Source organism: Panthera leo, chromosome C1 (assembly GCF_018350215.1).
Source record: "Panthera leo isolate Ple1 chromosome C1, P.leo_Ple1_pat1.1, whole genome shotgun sequence".
Taxonomy (NCBI): Eukaryota; Metazoa; Chordata; class Mammalia; order Carnivora; family Felidae; genus Panthera; species Panthera leo.
This window is the reverse complement of record NC_056686.1, coordinates 147,676,968-147,691,568: the sequence shown is the minus strand read 5'-3', so window position 1 is coordinate 147,691,568 and position 14,601 is coordinate 147,676,968. Positions and strand designations below refer to the sequence as shown.

At 42.3% G+C, this 14,601-nt stretch overlaps 1 protein-coding gene across 7 annotated transcripts in view; it reads right to left on the bottom strand.

Annotated features, from left to right (window-relative positions):
* TANC1 (tetratricopeptide repeat, ankyrin repeat and coiled-coil containing 1) overlaps nt 1-14,601 on the bottom strand; it is a 240,464-nt gene that overhangs the window by 184,115 nt on the left and 41,748 nt on the right. For 6 of the 7 annotated variants that reach the window (XM_042948898.1, XM_042948897.1, XM_042948901.1 and 3 more), the window contains exon 2: nt 618-727. The exons of the other annotated variant lie outside the window; for it this stretch is intronic. The gene's annotated coding sequence lies outside the window, so the exon portion shown is untranslated. The remainder of the gene's footprint in view (nt 1-617; nt 728-14,601) is intronic. 7 annotated transcript variants of the gene reach the window in all.

Sequence of the window (14,601 nt, the reverse complement as noted above, 5' to 3'; positions counted from 1 at the left end):
TCTCGCGGTCCGTGAGTTCGAGCCCCGCGTCGGGCTCTGGGCTGATGGCTCGGAGCCTGGAGCCTGTTTCTGATTCTGTGTCTCCCTCTCTCTCTGCCCCTCCCCCGTTCATGCTCTGTCTCTCTCTGTCCCAAAAATAAAAAAATAAAAAAAAGTTGAAAAAAAAAAAAAAATTTACATATAGAACTGCAGTACAGGAAAACAATAGTACAGAGTTCCTAAAGGAGCACAACTAAACAATCCTCCTTGAAACCCAGAAAAGAGAAGAGACACAACTCAGAATAACTTAACAGGACTTCTGTATTTGCAAACTGTCAGCACTAAGGTATTAAGCTATTCACACAACACGTACTAAATGTTTTCACTGGAAAAGTACCATGCTAGGAACCATAAAGAGAGACCCAAAAACTCAGAAAAGTTCTGGAAAAAAATGTATTGAAGCATCCCTATTAACAAGAGTGTTTTCACCTAGTAATTAAGACACCAATTTTAAAAATTTCTTCTTAAATTTGACTAAAAAGCCAATTTACTTCCAAAGTCCTCAAAATTTTCAGAGAATAACCAATCTTGGAAAAGGTGGTCTGTCAGAGGATGGGTTTGCCATGGATCTCACTCACCTTGCCTCACCCTAGACTCCACTTGTTTGCAACAGAAAGAAGCTGGCTCACTCGGGGTGCACCCAGAAAGTTCCTCGGGACAAGTCAACCACAGAAAGCTAGAAAGAGAACTGGAAAAAAGACAACATGTGAGCACATTCACCCTAGGAGATGAGAAGCAAAGAGTTTACAAAACCAGCCACAACCTCCCTGAAACTCCCAACCAAGCCATGATGGAGACAAAAGAGACGTCAACCCATATACATACTCTTAACAGAGGAGAAAGCAGGTTGAGGGGATGGCAAAACTGAGAAAATTTGTTCTTTCTTCTGATGCCCTCTATCCAAGCTGACCGGGGACATTTACTGAAAGTTCCTTGTCTTGAGCAAGGTACTGAAGTATCTGTTTACTTCTCCTAGCTCAGGTTTTAAGTGAGGCTAATCGGTTTGCAACCCAGTACACAAAGACATGTTTCAAAGGTTTGAGATAAGGAGCCCAGAACCTCTCTAAAACACTCAGGGTGCTGAAGTTCCCACACTTCCTGCCTCACTCTTCACAGATCCCAGCTCTGGACACAGCTCACTCTGAACATACCGCTCAATTTCACACCTCTGCTCTCCCAGGTCCCTCATCCTGAAGCACCTCTCTTGCACTTTGGAAATTAGTCATCCTCCACACACAGCTCAAACACCCCCACTGCATGCCCTGCCCCACACCTACAGTATCCCACCAGACCGTCCTCTGAGCTCAAAAAGCCTCTCGGGGATCTGAGTTCTAGCATCTGTTTCCTTCTGCCTTGACCTCCCCTCCTACCAGTCTCCCCAGGGCTGGTGTTACCTGTCACCCCCTATCCCAACCTCCTGCTCTTGTCACAAGAAGATGCCAACCGCAGGCTTGTTGAAAGAAGAACTCCAATAAGAGGTTCCCCATGACTGACTCAGTCTCTTTCCCTGGGAAATGCTCTTCTACAAGGGCGCTATCCATGCTCAACCACACCAGCCATCAGGCTCAGTCCAAGTCAATGCCTTCGAGGCTTCACTGCCTAATAGGACAGAATCATGTGTAGTCACGTTTAGGCCAACAAAAGCACCTTGGCAGGGCAGCAGAATATAATAGGTTTGTGCATGCAAAGGCTGGGTGGAGGCCTTTTCTCCCCTTTAAGTCTGTTTAATGAGGAGCTCTAAAAGACATGCCCCCCTTGCCCACCAGGACTTCAAAGATGAGAACGGAGCACAGGAGCCTTTCTCTAGGAGGAAACCAGGGACAGAGGCAGGGCACAGGTTCATGTCTTCCTCCGCTTCAGAGACAACAGAGATCTCACTGAAGCAGAACGTGGAGGAGAAACCTACACGAACCAGGTGATCGCGCTTGGGTCAGATGTTTCCTCCAAAAGAGTCTCATCTCACGTCTAGTGACAGCCAACAAATGCTACCAAGTCTTCCAGGCACCCCAGACCTTTCTTCCACCAGGTTGCTGACCTCACTTGTAGTATTTAAGCATTCACTGCAGGACAGCACCACCTGGTGAACAGCAGCTCAAATATCTCAGGGCGTCTTCCTATTATTTGCCCATAATAGGGATCACCTGCCTCTCTACGGAGGGTTCTGGCAGCTAGGGAGGGAATCCATCTCACAGCTGGTGTGAGTACTTCAGCCAACCTCCTTTCTTAAAACACGCCTCAGCAGAAAAGGCAGGCTTCTCATCTGTCCCAACCACACCGACACACAAGTATAAAAGAATATCCATCACAGCCTAGACATGCCGGCTGTCAGGCAGACCTGCCCAGAGGACCCACAGATGTGTGGGCACCCTTAAAATTACATCTGTAACAGGTTATGCACACACTTTCCCTCTGGCCCCTTCTCCACCTAGAACAACCCATCTGTTACACAACTTCTGTAAGGACAGGGGGAAATGCCCTTTCTAAGTTCAAGACCACAAAGGCACCACTATAAATTATGGAGTTACAGTGGTCCCAAAGGGAGGCGGCTTCCGGTGAAAAGGAGGACTGTCCCTATAGTCTGTTTTTGTGGTGATGAGATCACAGAGTTTAGATTCTGTATTTGGCCCTACATGGGTTTTCAGGGCCATGTTCAGTAATTACAGAAAGGAAAAAGGGAGGTCAATGAGACCAGAGGAACTCTGAGTGGTGTTTGAGAAGTTACTTATAACTGCAGTTACATCACTCACCTACCCAAACTCAGAACAGACCCTATGCCTGGACTTTTCACCTTTTGTCCTTCAGAATCTGTATTAGATTAAAGTGGAACTGTCTACTTTTTACTTGTTTTTGTTTCATTATTCCTCCATTCAAAGGGATCCATTCATTTTCAATGCATAATCTGAAATTTGGGCCCAAGAAAGTTTTGAAAACCAAGCATTATGTGATAAAATATTCTCACGTAAAATCCAAAAGACCACAAAGTACACTTATTGGGAAAATTTTTATGGAACATAAAACATAGGAGTTTAGAGCCCAGGTGAATGATAACCCTCACCTGCCAATCACTAGTTTTTACTTTGCAGATCTAATCTCCAATTGGCTCCTAAAAAAATCAAACAAAAATAAAACAAACAATAAAACTTAAAATGCTTTTGAGAATTTTTAGGGTCTACTTCCTGCCAAACTTTCTTACTCGCTTTCAAGGATGAACAAAGAGACTCCCAAGTTGTTCATCCAATAGAAGTTAAGTATTCACCAAAAAATTTTCTTTTTTACCTCTCAAGTTTCTCCCTCAACGCTAGCAGTGGGCCTCTTCAGCCAACAAAACAAGGACTACTGTATGTGTTCATGGACTAAAGTGTGTGGCCACTCGTTCGTGTGACAGTCCACCAGCTCTGGTTGTACAGGGTTCTGCAGCACCGAATGCTGCTCCATTAGAACGTGAGGCCCAGAGAGGTGATGAAGGTCACAGCCTGCTGGGTCTGAGAGTTCACAGAGGTGCAAGTCACAATCAGCTAGCTGCATGGACAGAATGGAAAACAATACCACAGAAATGCTAAAGCAAGGAAAAGAATGTTCTCAGTTTTTTTTGTTTTGTTTCATTTTGAATGCTGGTGCTTAATAGAAAGCAGGCTTATATAAAGGAGGAAGACAGGGGGAAGGACAACCTGGGGACTCGACATGCATTTGAAACACGAGCAGCAAAAAGCATTATTTTAAAATACTACCTATGTTCATTCTAAATCCTGCAGCTTCCATTTCCCTTAAGACACATGTACAGCTAATATCATTACATCTAACTTACAGTGAGGTGGCCACCAGATCAGAATCTCCTGGCAAGCTTTAAAAGTTCTGACGCCCGGAAGAATGGAAACGGAATCTCCGGGGATGAGGCTCAACTGTTGATACTTCATAAAGCTGACCAGCTGACCTTAATGTATAGCCAGGACTGTGAACCACCGCCCCTGCCCTATCCCCAGAGTGTTTTCTTTTTTCTTGAAGGTATGGGGGCAGCAGTAAACATTTATGCCTAAAATAAGGGGTGGCAGGACAAACAGATGGACCGAGGAGAGGGCTGGAGGAAGCTGAAATGAGTAACAACTTGCAGCTGGTGATCACTAAAGTGAGTGCAAGGTGTGCCTGCAGGGCACACTCTCTCAGGGAGAAGACATGGGGGGGGGGGCGGGGAAGCCTGGGTCATTCCCCAAGTACGCTCTGGATGGCCCTGCCATGGGGATGACAAGAGGTAACAATTCAAAGCTCATCTGTAAAGAACATCCCTAGGTTAAGTGTCTGGTATGTAAGAAGTGATTATATAACATGATGGTTTTCATATGTGAAGAATCAACTAAACTGTATTTACCGCTATGATTTCTCCTGGTCCTTTTGCTAACAGTATTAACAGGTTTGTTGTTGTTTTTCTTTAACTGATGATGCATATTTCCTTGCTCACCAAATTTAACAATGCACATACTCATTAAGAGATAACGCCTGGAGTTACAGCACCCAAAAAACAGAACTGCCCTAGACATAAAACCAGCTGGCTCATAAGGGGCTGAACCCAGATGTGATTTCAATTAGCATCATTATGTTCTATGACGTGACAGTGACTGGCTAGGGAGGAGAACGTGGGTATCAGGGTGAAGGGTGAGGACGGCAGGAACTGTCTCCAGTTGAGGAGCTTATTCTCATGTCCATGTTCTTTAATTCTTAGGGCAACCTGCTCTCCATTCATCCTTCTGAAATGGTGACAAAAATCAGGCAGCCCAGCTTGGATGCCTCCTTCCCAATTCCTGTGTCTCATGGAGGAATTAATCAGCTTTGCCTAATTCATCCTTGACCAATATTTCCTAAAATATGTCCTGCAGGCCAGTGTACCCGAATGATCTGGGCCATCCCTGGAGACCACCCCAGACCACATAAGAAGGGGATCATACTATCTGGAGTAGTGCCCAGAAGTCTACATTTTAATCAACTACACAGACACAACAGTGAACCAGTCAAAAACTCTCCTCCATTTCTCCTTTGAAATGGGTTTACCAGATGCGCTGCTAAACCTCTCCATAACCTCTGCCACTTCCTCACTGGGGTTACATTCTCCCAGTGTGGCTGTTTTCTCCAATGTCACTGCATGGCCACTTTCTCAGATACCGCTTGGACCCCAGCACAGCCAGCTCAAAGTTCCTGACTCAAGTCACACCCAACGCAAAACTTCTCTAGTACTTTCACTTTAGGATTTCGGGTCTGTTAGTTCTCTCTCCCAACTACACATTCAGCTTCTTGAAGGCAAGCTCCACATAATCCCTCGGTATCTTCCACAGAGATCAGTCCATCTTAGGTTTCAAGAATAATGGTTGACAGACAGACCAATGGTTGACAGACCAAACCCTTGCCTCAGCCCTGGGTTTTTCCTTCATTCACCTTCTCATTTTCCCTGAGAAAAATTCATCCTCTCCTCTCCACAATAAAATTGCTTCAGGCACAGGTGGGGGGAAAATTTTACACACTATTGGGGGTAGTAGGAAAGGGACAGAAGTCATAAGCTAACAATCTCAACTATCCAGCAAATAGCTACAAACCAAAATTTAGTCTTTGCTGCTGCCAAAATCTGTGAATAAATTCACACACAGCTCAAAAGAGAACTCCCCAGCCTCTCCCCACCTTGATCCAGCAGCACCTTTTTCGCAGGCCCTCCTGAGAGCTATTTTACTCCTCTTTTAGATAGGATTCTAACAGGAGGAAAATATTTGGTTTCCCCGACCACCGTAAATTAAGAGGGTGGTTGGTGACTGCTAGATCAAGGCATAATGACAGCCCTGAGAAATTATGACTGACAGGAGACAATTTATAAAATCCCAAATAGTAGATTATAATTTAAATATAGTTATAGTTTAAATAGCCTTTCAATCCCCAAAAGTGTCCAAGGACACCAAAACAAGGCATTCCAAAAAAACACAATCAGTGGCCCTGAAAGATTATGCTGGGCACTAGGAAAAGGTTATTTCACTTTTAGTGGGTCTACAAGATACTCTGTCGAGGAGAGAAGATGCTCACATGGCCACCCTCTGTCCCTAAGACCCATGTGTTCTCAAAAATAAGAACGGGCACTGTATCCAACTGCAATGCACTGTCTCTATGCGGTCTCCAACAGCACTGAACACCAGGACAGACTTTCAGAGGCAGGAACACAACCCTCAGCATTGCCATTCTGATCAGAAACCTTCCATCTGGCTACTCCCATACTCTCCACACACTAGTCACTTCCCATCTATCTTTTCTTGTATTTGTAAGCTAAGCACCTTACCAGATTTAAGCATCCTTGAACAGGGGAGTCTGGGTAGCTCAGTTGGCTGAGCGACCAACTTCAGCTCAGGTTATGATCTCATGGTCCATGGGTTCAAGCCCCGCATTGGGCTCTGTGCTCACAGCTCAGAGCCTGGAATCTGCTTTGGATTCTGTGTGTGTGTGTCTCTCTCTCCCCCTCCCCACTTGTGCACTCACATTCTCTCTCTCTCTCTCAAAAATAAACAAGTCTTAAAAATTAAAAAAATAAACATCCTTGAGCACAGGAACACCATGTATGGACACCATGCCCCCCATCTCTGCATCTCACAGCTGATGCTCCTGACCCTGTGTCAGTTCACTTAATCTAGAAGCCCTATAGGCCAGATAATCTTAAGGAAAGAGGGATTTAAGTAAGTGTGTTTTAAGATAGCCCAAGCATCTCTTCCTTTTTTTTTTTTTTTTTTTTTTTTTAATTTTAATTCCAGTATAGGTAACATAAGCCCTAGCATTTCTACGGTCTTTAAAGATACAGATTTTCCTGCTCTCTTAAGGAGCTAAAAAATAAAAGTTTAAATGTTAGGATTCAACAATGGGACAAGCTTTGGTTTATCTTAGAATCTAATCCATATGGGATATGGAGCCAAGGAATAAATTCTGCACCACTGCATGTACCTATCTGAACCACAAAGGTGAGGGTGAGTTTTTCCTTCATCTAAAAGCAACCCAACCTCAAATGGCTTCAATTAGTTATCTATTCAGAACTGATCATTGGGTAACTTCCCATTTTTGTCTTGATAAGTAATAGCACTCACAAGTACTGATTTGTTTTGGGATTAGTAAAGAGAGTACTTTAATGAACTTATTTTGTAGTTCCATAAATGAAAGGTCATGATTTACACTTTGTTCAAGGAATTTTTTTATCTAAAGTTAACTATCTACACTTAACTCTAAACTGAGTTAAAAACTAAATCTTATTTCCAGATTCACAAAAACAATTCTCAGTTTTGTTTCAGGCTCATTGTTGAATATGTCCCTTACATTCAGACCCATTCATTGTACAAACAGGCTACAATGACCTACCAGGGTACTGAGGATCTATTTTAGGAGGGTGGAGGTCAAGGTTGTCAGGACATCCAGGCCTAGTCTGCTGTTTTCAGCTTCTACAGCCCTTCCTTCCCACAGCTGAAGCCTCTTGACCCTTGCCCCACCCTCCCTGGCTGGCTCAACCCAGCGGGAATTTCTAGAATAGAGATTTAAACAGTTTGGGCCAAGTTGCTTTTGCTGCTTAACAGGCCCTGACCTTGTGTCTAGTGACTCGACTTCTTTCTCCCGCATTCCACAGGCCTAACTCACCCTCTAGCTCAGTTCTGATAAACTGCAAGACTCTGGGGGCTGAGGTGCTTCCTTGCTCTTAGCAATCATCCAGGGGACCAGAGGTCTTCTCTAAACCCACGGGGGGCATGAGTACCCATGTCAGGAGACTCTGATGTTCTGGGCCACTCTAGACCACTGTCTCCCAGACCACTAGCACTAAAGACCCCTGTTCTTTCCTCCTGGTACACTAGACTTCCTCCCAGCTGCACAGTAGGTCTGTTGCCCCCAATACATGTCCCCCACCACTAGGCGTGGAGTTTCAGGCCCAAACCGGGCCTCAGAAGGAAATTACTCGGATCACACAAAGCTGAGGGTCCCCTGGCCAGAACACAAATAAGTCACAAGATCTGGATCTTAACCTATCAGAAATTAAAATCCCAGCAACAAAACATCAACAAAGCAAGAGAAAACAGAACATGTCTGTTTCTATTAAAATATAGAATAAATGCATAAAAATGCCCCCATGCTGACCACGGGTATGCTGAAGCCATAACACCCTCATTCACTAATTCTAAGGTGAAACCTGAGGAAAATCAGAGAAATGGCATCAAACTGCATCTTCCCTGGATGGAAAGGAGCGAAAAGGCTTCTACAAACCACTCCAAAGCTAACACCGGTGGCTACTAAAATTACAAATACAAAAACAATGAGGTAGGTCTTCTCTCCACAGAAATCAAGTCCTGTTCTAAAACCCTGTTAACAAAGCTAAATTTATATATACATTTTTATCAACATCTGAAAAAAAAAAAATCAGACATTAAAAACTCTAGCTAGCTAAACTGTATTCCAATTCAAAATAACATGAAAAACAGCAACCTTCATTTTCTGGTCAAAGCTTATTTTTGTAATACCTATCATTTTCTACAGAATTCTAGCATTTTCTGCTTTCTGCCACCATTTTATAGAAAGTCTTTTCCCTCTTGGCTTTATATCTTTGCTTTTTGATCTTGTTAACAATCCTGAAAATTCCAACCTTGCAATTTTTTCAGTCCTGGGAAGGAATAACACACAGTCATTTAAAAACCAAAAGCAGTGTCAACACTTCCTCAATGACACAGCTGCTGTGACTGACCAGTGAAAAAAAGCTTGTTTTTCTTTTTTTCTTTTTGGAAAATGATGACTTTGCCTCAAAATAATTCTCAAAGTTACTGAACACATGATCAAAAACAGTAAGGCATTAGTAAAGCAAAAAGTACTAACTACCTATGATACAACACAGTTAAATAAATACATGAACAAGAGGGACTGTGGAAGGGAACAAAATTGTGTGTGTGTGTGTGTGTGTGTGTGTGTGTGTGTGTGTGTATGTGTGTGTGTGTGTGTGGCATATATTCCAGCATTCCAGCAACCCCACTTCCAGGTATTTATCCATAAGAACTGAAATCAGGACCCCAAAGAGAGATCCATACTTCAGTGTTCATTTCAGCGTTACTGGTAACAGCCAAGACTGTAGAAGCAACCTAACTGTCCCCTGACAGATGAATGGATAAAGAAACTGAGGTACAGACACACATAGACTATTATTCAGCCCTAAAAAAAAAAAAAAAAAAAGGAGGGGCACCTGGGTGGCTCAGTCAGTGGAATGTCCTTCACTCAGGTCATGATCTCACAGTTTGTCAGATCAAGTCCTGAATTGAGCTCTGCACTGACAGTGTGGAGCTTGTTTGGGATTCTCTCTCTCTCCCTCTCTCTCTGCCTCTCCCCCACTTGCACACGTGCTCTCTCCCTCTCTCTCAAAATAAATAAAATAAACATTTTAAAAAAAGAAGGAAATCCTGTCACATACTAAAACATGGATGAAACTGGAGGGTTATGCTAAGTGAAATAAGCCAGTCACAGAAGGCCAAATACTGTGTGATCCCATACTAGGTATCTAAAGTAGTCAAACTCACAGAGGCAGAAAGGAGAATGGCTGGTTGCCAGGGGCTGAAGGGAGGGGGAAACAGGGAAATGTTGCTCACTGGATATAAAGTTTCACTTGTATGAAATGAAAAAGTTGGAGAGATCTGCTGTACAACATTGTGCCTATAGTTAAAAATACTATAAAGCACACTTAAAAATTTGTTTGTTTAAAGAGTAGATCTCATGTTATGTACGTGTGGGTGTTTTACCACAATTTACAAAAAAAAAAAAAAAGTAGAAGAAACAAGCTCAGCAATTCAGATTATGCTGGCTTCAAAGTTCCCATCCCTTCTACTGCTTCATACTGCCTTCATGCAAATGAAGTATATAGGATATAGATTAGCATATAATTAAAGGCCAGGAAGAATGGAGAGGGGACAGAGAACCAAAGAAGGCTCAAGTAGTTGAGGAAAGCATCAAAATGGAGGGTAACTCAGGCCAACCCCTGGAGGATTAAGCTGAGCATGTGGAGCCTGCAACGAGCCTGGCATGTGAATCTGGACAGACACTAAGCTGGTCCAAGCCAAGAAGGCATGCTAGGAAAGAGCTTTCAAAGGCTGCGAGGGTAATACTATGTAGCACGAACTCCACACTTGCAGCCCATAAATTAGTCACTGACAGCTAGAAATTGAAGCAAAACCAAAGGAACTGGTCAGAGTATCCTAAGCCATTTATAATCTAGCTCTCAGAGTCTGAGTTTTTCCAAATCCAGGAAAAGTACGTAATATAAAAAATCATAAGACACAGCTCTCCAACAGGGCCAGTCTGAGTTAAAATGATCAGAAGACCAAATAAAGTGTATGACATTTCTTAAGAAAGGAATAAAAATATGGTATTAGAGTAATGCCCCATTTATCCAACATCTCTGAAAAATTAGGTATGCTAAATAAAGTCATCTTTTAGATAATGAAATGGCTCCCTTTAAGTATAAAACCTGTATTAACAGGGAACATCTGCATGTGGACTGGTGTTGAACAGATATTATGGAAATACCCTTATTTTATTGTGTGATAATGGCATGGGAGGATCTTATCAATTAGAGATGCATACTGAACTCTTTACAAGTAAAATTATATAATGTCTGGAATTTGCTTTTAAAACAGTCCAAACATGGGCGCCTGGGTGGCTCAGTCGGCTAAGCATCCGACTTCGGCTTAGGTCATGATCTCTCGGTTTGTGGGTTCCAGCCCCTCATGGGGCTCTGTGCTGACAACTCAGAGTCTGGAGCCTGCTTCGGATTCTGTGTCTCCGCCTCTCTCTCTCTGCCCCTCCCCTGCTCACACTCTCTCTCTCTCAAAAATAAATATTTAAAAAAAATTTTTAAATAATAAAATGGTCTAACCACATAAAAAACAGTGAAGGGTTAGTAAAACAAGACTGGCAAAATAGTAGTGTTTGTGAAGCTGGTTGATCGGTATACAGCAGTTCATTATATTCTCACTACTTGTATGTTTTTGATGATTTTTATAATAACTTTTAAAAGCCCCAAGTTACGCATTTGGAATAGAATTTTCTCTAACATTTATAACCCTGACTCCACCCACCTTATTAGTGTACACAGGTCTCTCTCAACCTGGGGTATCTTTTTATTCCACTTGGACAAATCCTATTCACTCCCCAAGACCCCATCACCTTACGTTTACTCCAGAGAAGAGGTCTCAATTTTCCCTCTGCTCCCACTATATCCCATTCATCTCTACTCTGTACCCCTTATGATACTGTCTTGTATTCACAGATGAAACCATCCACCCTCTTAGCCTGTCAGAAAGGGATCCTAGGGGCGCCTGGGTGGCTCAGTCGGTTAAGCGTCCGACTTCGGCTCAGGTCACAATCTCGCGGTCCGTGAGTTCGAGCCCCGCGTCAGGCTCTGGGCAGATGGCTCAGAGCCTGGAGCCTGTTTCCGATTCTGTGTCTCCCTCTCTCTCTGCCCCTCCCCCGTTCATGCTCTGTCTCTCTCTGTCTCAAAAATAAATAAACGTTAAAAAAAAAAAATTAAAAAAAAAAAAAAAAGAAAGGGACCCTAATTTATCATCATACGCCCAGAGCTTGGCACATAGTACACACCAAATAAATATTTGGGAATATAACAAGACCTAACCTGGAGTCATCACAAAAACCCAGTTACCATCCTGCCAAGGGATCTCAGAAAAGCCTGGCAGGCTGCACAGCATGTGTTCTTCCCAAGCTGATGTCCTTACACAGCCAAGCATGTCTACAATTTCCAGACTGTCATTTCTATGGAAAGAATCCTTGAACACATTTCAATGCTCACAATTCAAATGACCTCCAAATAAAAGAGCTCCTGGACTCAGGAGATAGGTGCACATAAACTCACATGAACTACGTCTTCTGGACTGCTCGAGGGCTTTTCTGCTTAATTCCAAAAGTGTAACTGTGTTCAGGATAACTAGATTGCCAGGTGATACATAACTGTTCCTATGCAGTATCTACATCTCCTGCCTGAGTGTAGACCACTAAGAATGCCAAGCTGAGAGAGGGTGGTACTCTAGCCACTCCCTTGACAAGCAGTATCACCTCAATGGAGTTGTGTCATCCCCATCACCCAACCTCCGCCACCAGTAGGCTTCAAGTCTTAATGATCCAAGAAGAAATACCTCCAAAGGCTGTTGTGAGCAAGTAACATCACATATATCCAACCAGGGTTTTCAAACCCATTTTGACATAGCAGAACTCTTTTCTTCTATAATCTTGAAATGCCGAAAAAAGACACCGATTAATTTATCTAGGAAAAATTTTCAGCTTAAGTTTTTAAGTTTAAACATTTAAAGTTTAAACATTTAAAAATGTTTATTTATTTTGAGAGAGAGAGTGTGCACGCGCGCGCGCATGAGCAGGGGAGGGACAGAGAGAGACAGAGAGAGAGAGAATCCCAAGCAGGCTCCTCACTGTCAGCACAGAGCGTGTCGCAAGAGATGCTTGAGATCACAACCTGAGCTGAAACAAAGAGTTGGACGCTTAACCAACTGAGCCACCCAAGCACACCTCAAGTTTTTAAGTTTTTTAAATGGGAGTTTACAAGTCCCCTTTCCAGTCCTCAAACTTTGACCCAAGGCCTGTATCACATACTCTAGTCCTTAATTATATGCCACTCCATAGTGTTTATCCTTCTCTTGCATGTGGACCATCTGGTAAAGTAGAAAAGACAGGAATTCTGAAGTCAAAGTAATCTAGATTCTTGTGCTGGCTTGTCAATATCCTTCATATACTCTTTTTTTTTTTTAAATTTTAGAGCAATATCGTTGGGGTGTGTGCAGGAGACATTAAATTTGAAAAAAACGTTTAGGTTCGGCAATTCCTTCAGTTTTAATTTCAGTTGCATTTTGTTCCATTTAAATAAAACTAAATTTACCGTCTCATTTTAAATGTGTGCAGTAAAGCTCTGAATGGTAAAAATTACTCTTCTGTCTTTCTTTTTTTTTTTTTAATTTGTACCAAAAGCATAAATTACTTTTGTCATCAGGAAAATAACTTAAAAAAAAAAAAAGCCTTAATATTTTTCAGTTGAATGAGAGAAGTATCCAAGCCCCGCCCTCCAGCTTCAAATGTAGACTTGAAAACCAGACACCTACCAAGTATGGGCAAAGGATCAAATATTAGATTAATGTGATGAATACTGTATCATCTGTAAATTACCTGTTGTAAGTTAACCATTCTCCTTACATTCTCATTTACAGTATTCTCTGTGGGATGATCAGATATTTCAGTTTAGGGTTCTGTGCTAATTAGGTAAGGACTTGGGTATCTTTTCTTTCTTTCTTATTTTTTTTTTAAGATTTTATTTTTTTAGTAATCTCTACACCCAACTTGTGGCTCGAACCCACAACCCTGAGATCAAGAGTCACACGCTCCACCAACTGAGCCATCCAGGCAGGCGCCCCCTTGTGTATATTTTCTTAGCCTCATGTAACTCCAGACTCCAGGCATCTCACAAAGGCACAACAGATGATCCAAAACCACACCTGTACTAACAAACCATTTCAAATATCCTAGTAACATTCCATAGCTCAGAAGCTATTTATAGGAATGATAATACATTACACTTTAAGTTAACAAGCCCTACTTTCCCACAGATGACAGAAAGATCCAAGTAGCAGTACTATGGTGTCTAGAAAAAGACCATGGAACCAGAGGTCAGGAAAAAGGAGACACAGGCTACAGCCACTCAACAGACATTTATGTCCGAAAGGGTTCTGGCTATACCACTCAACAGATGTATGATCTTGAACTAGGCTCTTAAATTCACTGGCCCTAATCAGCTTCATATGCAAAGTCAGCAAATTGGATTAGGTGTGTACAACCACTTCCAATTCTAAAATTCAATCTAAATCCAAATTCTTAACCGACTGAATGTAAAGAAATAGGCGTGTACAATCCTTAACATTTTGGCTAGCTTACAGTAAGCATGTCAAAAATGCTAGCAGCTGTTGTTAGAATAAGGAGGTTTAGGTTTATGTGTGTTGTACACAGCATATATTTGAATTTCTCTGGTGTGATTTTCTAAAGGAAAAAAAAAAAAAAACACTTTAAAGTCTTATTTTAATCAGCACTGTTAAGTCAAAAAAGCCCAAAATGAAACAATAAACTATGAAGCTCTACAGGAAAGGACATGAACCTCTCAAAATCGACTGGCTTTGTTTTGTTTTAAATTAGACTTTCAGTGAACTCTTGCGGCACGCAGGAAGAAATCATGAGTGCTGTAGAGACTCACTCAGTGCACATTCACTAAACATTGCTCTGTGAAAGCTGTGGCTGGGGAAGCAAAGATCAGCAAAGACCTGCCTATGGGTCCAAACGATGGCAAGTGTTGACAGTGCCAGAGACACTCTGTTGAGGGGCCTGGACAAGTAAAAGGTTATCCAGAAACTCCAGTAGCAGGCTACAGAAATTCTGTTCCGCCCACATGCTTTGTTTTTGTTTTTAATCAAGTTAGGTTGCCGAGACCGAGGAATAGCAAGGTCGTACCTAAAGAAGGGATTCTGG